The 7,606-nt window shown below is 40.7% G+C and overlaps 1 protein-coding gene across 2 annotated transcripts in view; it reads left to right on the top strand.

The window, feature by feature from the left end:
* IPO11 (importin 11) overlaps window positions 1-7,606 on the top strand; it is a 105,584-nt gene that overhangs the window by 1,678 nt on the left and 96,300 nt on the right. The window contains exon 2 of one of the 2 annotated variants that reach the window (XM_009272498.2): window positions 395-449. The gene's annotated coding sequence lies outside the window, so the exon portion shown is untranslated. Of the gene's footprint in view, window positions 1-380; window positions 450-7,606 lie in introns of those variants that run through there. The other variant, XM_019470275.1, reaches the window with a different exon arrangement.

Here is a 7,606-nt window from a genome sequence, read left to right as displayed (position 1 = left end):
GTGAGGTCACCTCACCGTGCCGTTCCACCCCCGTGCTTCTGCTGGAGCTGCCCGCTGCTGTTCCGTGCCGGTGCAGCGTGGCTTTCCCGTTGTGTGCCATCTTCTCTGCTGGCTCCTCTGTACCGCCGAGGATAGGACAGCTCAGCTTCACGTTTTTAGGTTGTGCGGCAATGGCGAAGTGCTTTCTCAGGGTCAGAAGACACGAACTGTTACCTAATCCCAGGGAACTATTTCCTAGTTTCTCCTTGAAACAGTTTTTAGTGCGGGTAGGACTGACGGGAAGGCATCAGGAGAACGTGAGGCATTAAGCGGTGTGGTTTGTTGACAGAACTTGTCTTTCGTAGGAAAGGGCAAGTATTGGCCTTTATTAAAGGTGGTTATTTTCTTCCTACAGGTTGAAGAACAGCAGATTCTTCCCTAAATCGAAAGGCAGGGTCAGTGCAGCAGTGGTGAGTTATTTCTCCAGTTTGTTACCTTAGAAGACAACAACGTGTAAAATGTAAGAACGTGGCCCTAAGTACAGTACTGATACTGCTCCTGCTTCTACGTACCTTGCTTCCCATGTCTCATAGGTGAAGTGATGTCTGTAATGTATTTGCCGTGGCTTTCAAATTAGCATTCGTAATATGCGAGAACCATCTCAGTCTTTACAAATAGCGTCTTCACTATGAGCTTTGGTTTCTTGAAACTTCATTTCAACACGAGTTTTTTTTTCTGGTGTTCTGCTTTTCTTCTCTCATTCTTTCATTGTACCCTTCTGCAGAAGGGCGTTTAGTACCATAGGTATAAATGACGTTATATGCAAACAAATCCTTGGAATAGTCCCACTGTAATTTTTTTTACTGCCTGTTCTTTCTGTTAGAAGTTTTTAGTCGGTTTGATGCTTTCCATTTAACCTGAAAGGCCATTCTTCTCCTCAGTATTTTCAGTGTAGTCTGACTTCCCTTAATATTATTGTCAGCCTTGCCCACCGCTGTCCTTTATTCCTGTGTTCCTCCTTGGTCTTCGTTCTTTTATTCTTTGTGTCTTCTGCATGCTGACTTTTCAGACCTAGGTTTTAGTTCCAATGTAATGTTTTTGTAAAAATAAATTTGTAGAAGTTCTATTCCTCTATTTCTGTCAGTAGCAGTATGGGAAAAAAACCCTGTAACTCTTTCCTACTTAGACATTTTTATTTGTCTTCTTTACTGTGGCTTAAATTGGGCAAAGTATAGACAGCCTTAAATTAATCTGTTTTTGAAAATTCTTGGTAATGACTAACATTAGTCATTGTAGTGATTGTGGTCATTAGTGTAGTCGTTAGTTGTTTTAAGTAGTACCTTGAATAGCCAGGATACTGTCAGTTCTTTTGGTTTTACTGCTCAGTAGAAATACTAACACGTGGCATGATTGGTACAGGTACTATAATGTTAGAAAAGAGACTCATGGGAAAGTTTATAGAAGGCTGGAGAGAGATTGGTATAACTACCAACTGTTCCTGAAATTGACAGTATCCTTAAAAGCATTGCTAGTATGTCATATCAATATCACTGAGTGCTAGCATTTGTGTTACTCCTTTCAGAAGGTGACCCATAAGTGGTTCTTCTGGCTTTTCAGAATGGAAACTTTGTTTCTGCTGTTTTCCTTAAAACAAATGTGCTGGAAAAGACAGCCTTAAGTTTCTACTTGAACCTCCTAACGTGCAGTTTGTAGCTTTATAGTTATTTGTTAGTTACGTAATCTGCCAACAAGAAGTTTTTGGCTCTATTCTCTTTGTTAAGTGCCCTTCAGGAAGTTAGTTGTGTCTGCGAAGTCTTCCCTTAGCTTTCACTTTCCTAAACACGTCCTCAACCTCTCCTCACAGGTAATTTGCTTTAGACCCCAGACCATCTTAGTAGCTCTGGCCTCTCTGGTTTCTGCGCTTCTTTCTTGAACTGGGGAAAGGGAGAACAATGATGACAAAATTGAAGACAGTATTCTAGAAGCAGTCTCGGATACTGCTGAGTAAAGGAGGATAACAACATCCCTAGAGCCGCTTGCTACGTTCCTCTTAATGCAAATACATACTGGACTACTTGATCAGTGAGAACACACTGTATTTTCAGTTATATGTTCACCACTTTCGCTCCTTCTGATTTCAGAGAATCTTAACTGAAATAATTCTTGCACCTCATTACAGTGGAAAAGAATTTATTGAATTCTTAGCAAAAGATAACAAAAAATGTGCAGAATAAATTGCTTGGATATGAGTGAGTTGTTATACTGCATTCTTTGAAGTCCAGAAAAAGTGAAGTGTGGAGGCCTTTACTGATGAAATCCGTTGTTTTGTTCCCTTGCAGATGTATAGCAGTCCTTGATTTGTTTTCATAACTGACATGTGATTCTAAAATTTGGATGTATTTCAGTGTTATGGGAAAAGTACCTGGAAACTCTTTTGCCTCTATCACAAGGATTGTCTAGTCAGGAAGAACATTAAACCAGTATGACAGAACATTTAAGAAACTTGGAATATTCTCTGAAGTAAACTGTGTATGCAGATACTTCCTTAGAAAAGGAATTAAAGAGTAAAGAGTAGAACAGAAGTGAGTCTTGGACTTTTGCAAGCGAAAGGAGATGAAGGAGTTCAGGAGTGGGAATGTAAGTGCAGGACATCGGATGGTAACGATGAGGAGCTGGTATTGGTATTCGTGGTTTCTAAAGACACCGTCTCATTGTGCTGAAGGGTGGCATTTGATGTATTGCTTATCTTCTCGGTGTAACTGAGTGGTTTTTTTTTCCTGTCAGCTGAGACTTGAGAAGATGCTGCTGTCTCAGTTCTGTGCATGTTCAGTGGGATCTTGGAGAGCAACTTTTCCTTCTTGTGTGTGATTAGGCTCTTTTCCCCCATACAAGAAGAAATTCCAGCATGGAGATAGAGCCATGCTTGGATTTGCAGTGACAGTATTGAACATTTTCTAATTGAAGGGATTTCTTTTCCTTCCTCCCCCACCCAACGTGTGCTACTTAAGATAGCAGTGGGTATGAATGACAGAAAAGCAGCAGGAAGCAAGCAACATTCCTGAAATTGCTCAATGTTTATTGTGAAGGCACAGTCTGAGATCAGTAAGTAAAGATGGGAAACGCTAACCTTACCCAATGATCAAACTTGGAAATTCTGGCTGTTGTGACTCAAAGAGCAGACCCTGCCTTCCTTCTAAGAAAGTGTTGCTTTTAAGGTTGACAGACTCTACCAGCATTTCTATACACACCTCATGGCTGTGAAGGTACCCAAAAGACGGCAGCTGTTTAATACTTACCTCCTCTGTTTCATCTCTAGGACAGTCTTGTAGAACTTGTTCAGGAGTGAGTTAAGCTCTAGAAGTACCCAACAGACTGTGGAGAAAACCCTTGTCTCTGTGATGTAACCCATCTATGATGTAACCAATGCCCCTCTGCCTTTGCTGTGCAACAGAAAAGCCTGATTTGTGGGAGATGAAAGTTGTCTCTATCCCACAATATTACAGCCAATATTCATGGGCCTTTGCTGTTCTGTGGCGTCTAGGAGCATCTGTATGTCCTCCGTGTAAATTATGATCTGAAGAGGCCCTGACCCATCAGTTTTTTAAAAAAAAAAAAAAAAGGATAGTGGGGGGGTCACAACTAATTAAGATTTGAGAGGTCTGGGTTTAAACTCCTAAAGTACAGCTGCGTTCTGTCTGCAGGAATTGATTTCACAAAGGCATCTGTACACGGCAGTAATAAAAACTGTGTTTTGGGAGGATCCCATTAACACGAGGTATGAGCTGATGCCCTCATTGAGTCAATCATCTTTACAGAGTGCACGCAGAGGATAAGTTCCCAATAGAAATTCTGTTGGTGAGAAGGGAGTGTAAGGAGAGACTTCGTCAGAGTTGAAATTGCCTCTTAGGACCTGAGCCTGTAATGGTTTGACACTGTTGGGAATCCCGTATTCCTCCTAGCCATTTCTGGCGTCGGTGGAACAGTGTGCTCAGATGGCTTGACTTTTTGGCTTGTTCTTGTAATTCCGTTTACCCCCCACAGACACACACTTTTGGCCTTTTGGGGGCAATTATTAAGTTGGCTCTGTCATAATATGTAAGTTTCCTCTAAGTTCACTTCACATTTTGATAAGACAGAGAAGCAAAAGAAGATTGATACACAGCATTAGATCCCAGGAACTTGTGGTTTTGCATTTAGGAATTAGTTTTACTTGAAAGTTCTCTAGCTGATGGGAGTGCTGAAGCCATCTTGAAGGCATGCTATTGTTTTGTTTTTCTGTATCTGAATCTGGTAATTGATTGTTTTTAATTTTTTAAAATTTAAGAAAAAAAATGCTTTTTTCTCCCTCTAGTGTTATGATTCATTTTTGTGAGAAAAAGGGGGTTGCCAATACCACAGCATTGCATTTCGCTGGGAAGGGGGATCCCTAAATGTGGCTACTCATTCACTTTTACAGTACTGGTAAGCACCCTAATACAGGGTCATGGATCTCCCAATAGTTGTCATAGTGTTTATTCAAATTGCAGTTTGGTGAACACCTTGAGCCAGCACTGCTGCTGAAGAAGCAGTGCATCAGTTGCACAGCGAAGAAGCTGCTTGCGTCTGTTCTGCCTGCTTTTTTTGTGCCTAGCACATTTACCTGTCTAGCAGTGTGGTGTGGAAATGACTGGGGAGCTTGCTCCAAACAAAAAACTGTGCGTTTTCCCCACTCCCTTCAGCTTCAAGTATTTAAGGGGTGCAGGGACAAGCAGAGGGTCATACTATTTATTTTAGTGACCATACCTCTTTAAATCAGCGTAGCTTATTTGTAGCTGGCTTAAACTGCAAATTTGAGTTTGGTGCAGTAAGGATTGATTTGAAATAGGTTTGGGGTTTTATCTTTTTATAATTAAAAAAAGGAAAATAATTGTAAAAATAAAACTCTAGTGGTCAGCTTCTTGTTCTATTCTGTATGGGTTCTGATGATAAGTTTGCAGTGGACTTTGCAAAATCCAGCCATAATGAAGCATTATTGCCATTTGTGCATCTTGCCATTCGTATTTGCTATACATATATCAGATGTTTTTCCAGTTAATTTTTTGCCATCCAAATCATACAGACTCTACTGCTTCCTTAAATATTTTATATTATTTATAAACTTTATCTAGAAGTTGCCCCATCTTCAGGGAGATTATTTTTACCTTCAATTTTGTTATTTTGCTTGTGACAGTGTCATCCAATGTTGTGTGAGGACTGTTGTTTACATGGGGTCAAAAAGCGACTGTGCAAATTCATGGAAGACTAAATCTCTTGAGGGGTATTAAATTTAAATTCCCTGCCTCTTACTAGGAAAGCCTTGAACCACAGTTTTCTGGAGGTTGTCCTGACCTGGGCATCTGCTATGGTGTTTGACAGAGACAGAACACTGGGTTAAATTAATTTTCGTTCTGACCTGCTAAAGCTAGTTTGTTTTTTCTTGTTTTTCTGGAGCAACAATAGCTGCTCCAGTTTTTAAATGAAAATACAAACCTTTTCAAGAATGAGTAGCATTAATAAAAAAGAACATTTGCAAATATTTCTCTCTGATTTTTTTTTTGTTGTTGTCTTTAGATCTGCCAGCTAATTATTTTGAAATAAGAAAATGAAAAAAGCCTCATGGTTTTTGTGTTTGTACTGTACTAATTTCAATAAGTAAGTCTTCTGATGAGAGCTGTTCTAGGTGAAGTATATAAATTTTTAGTAGAAGCACCGTTCCCTTGGGGGCAAACCCTCCTTTTCTGAATCAGATTTGAATGTAGCTGGGAAATAATTTGGTTTAGCTGACATGATCTTAGTTTCGTAGTGCAAAATCAATAGTTACATGAATGTTCCATAATCCATTTTTTTCCCTCTCAAACAAACATGTCCTTGCAATGAATCTTTAGCAAGTATCTGGGTATGTGCTGCAGATTCACTGTTGCTACACGTGCAGTTTTCCTATGGCAACTCATTATTCGGAGAACACTGTTCATCAAAAGGCTTAAAATCAGCTTTTCTGAAATTGAAGAAGTTTTTACCATTTTGTTTACACACACATGCTCTGCCAGCTTAGTAACTTTCAGAAGTTCTCTCTTTTTGGTTTTCATCTGATAATCAAACTGCTGGCCTGCTATTTTGTTAGTTGCCTACGCGCTTCAGAATTATACTTTATCAGGTCTTGTTTGATAGTGTAAGATAAGACTATATTTCTTTTGAAAGTAAGTAATTTGACTTTTGAATGGAAATAAATCATTTAATAACATGAAGTGTAGTTTTGATCTTGCAGAAATTGAGCTATGATTTCCTCCTTAGTGCAAACTCTACACCTACTTCTGTTATGTTTTTTCTCATATCCTTCTTTTCCTCTCTCCCTTTCCTTCACTACCATTTTTGGGTGCTCTGAAATTCTGTTAGCTGTACTAGGTACTTCAGTGCTACAGTGTTTATACCAGAAAAATCTGAATATGTCTTTTATTGCTGCTTTTCTTTCGCTTGCTTATTTTATGCAAGTTCTTTGTGCTGTGAATACGGAGTTCCTATTGTGATCCTTACAAGTTAACCCAGTGTTTTCCAGTCTTGTTATTACATTGCTGCTTCCTGGCCAATTTTGGCTGTGCAATGATGAAGGCAGCCGAAGGTACTCACGATATCAAAATATCTGCAAAAAAGAAGGAAATTAAAGATATTTTACTTAAAGACCTCTTTTTACGTCCTGTCAACAACATTATATACAAATTTATTATTTCATGATTATTTTTGATGGAAAAATGAAGCTAGCAGGATTTTTAGTGCAACATCAGTGTTGCTTTGACATCAATTCTTTGTGCTGGGCACTATTCCACATAGGGTAAACCAGTACCAACTGGATTTTATAGTCTAAGTCAGGGTCTTGGTTCCCTGGAAATTAATGGTCTTCTGAGAAGTGAGCTGAGAATTTGAATGTTTAAGTTTGTTATGCAAAGGTCTCATAATTGCAGGAAGATTTTGGAGAATCTGCAAGGTATCTGCAACCATTGATAAAGGTTGAAATGACTGACACAAGTAGATACGAAGAAATAGAAGGTAGATTGGTTTTGCAGGGTGAGGTGGGTTGACCTTGGCTGGCTGCCAGGTGCCCATTGAGCCGCTCTGTCACTCCTGGCTTCTCTACCTCCTCTGGAGCAGCACAGTGGGATGGGGAATGGGGGTTGCGGTCAGTCCATCATGCGTTGTCTCTGCTGCTCCTTCCTCCTCACACTCTTCCTCTGCTCCATCATGGGGTCCCACCCACAGGAGACAGTCCTTCATGAACTTTTCCAGCGTGGGTCCTTCTCACAGGCTGCAGTTCTTCACGAACTGCTCCTGCATGGGTCCTCCCCATGGGGTGCAGTCCTTCAGGAACCGACTGCTCCAACGTGGGTCCCCCCACGGGGTCACAAGTCCTGCCAGAAAACCTGCTCCAGCATGGACTCCTCTCTCCATGGGGTCACAGGTCCTGCCAGGAGCCTGCTCCAGTGCGGGATCTCCGCAGGGTTACAGCCTCCTTCAGGTGCATCCACTTGCTCTGGTGTGGAGTGCTCCATGGGCTGCAGCTGGGTATCTGCTCCACCATGGACCTCCATGGGCTGCAGGTGGATATCTGCTCCACCGT

The sequence above is a fragment of the Aptenodytes forsteri genome, unplaced genomic scaffold (genome assembly GCF_000699145.1).
Source record: "Aptenodytes forsteri isolate BGI_AS27 unplaced genomic scaffold, ASM69914v1 Scaffold92, whole genome shotgun sequence".
In the NCBI taxonomy this organism is placed as follows: domain Eukaryota; kingdom Metazoa; phylum Chordata; class Aves; order Sphenisciformes; family Spheniscidae; genus Aptenodytes; species Aptenodytes forsteri.
This window is presented reverse-complemented; position numbering and strand designations above follow the sequence as displayed.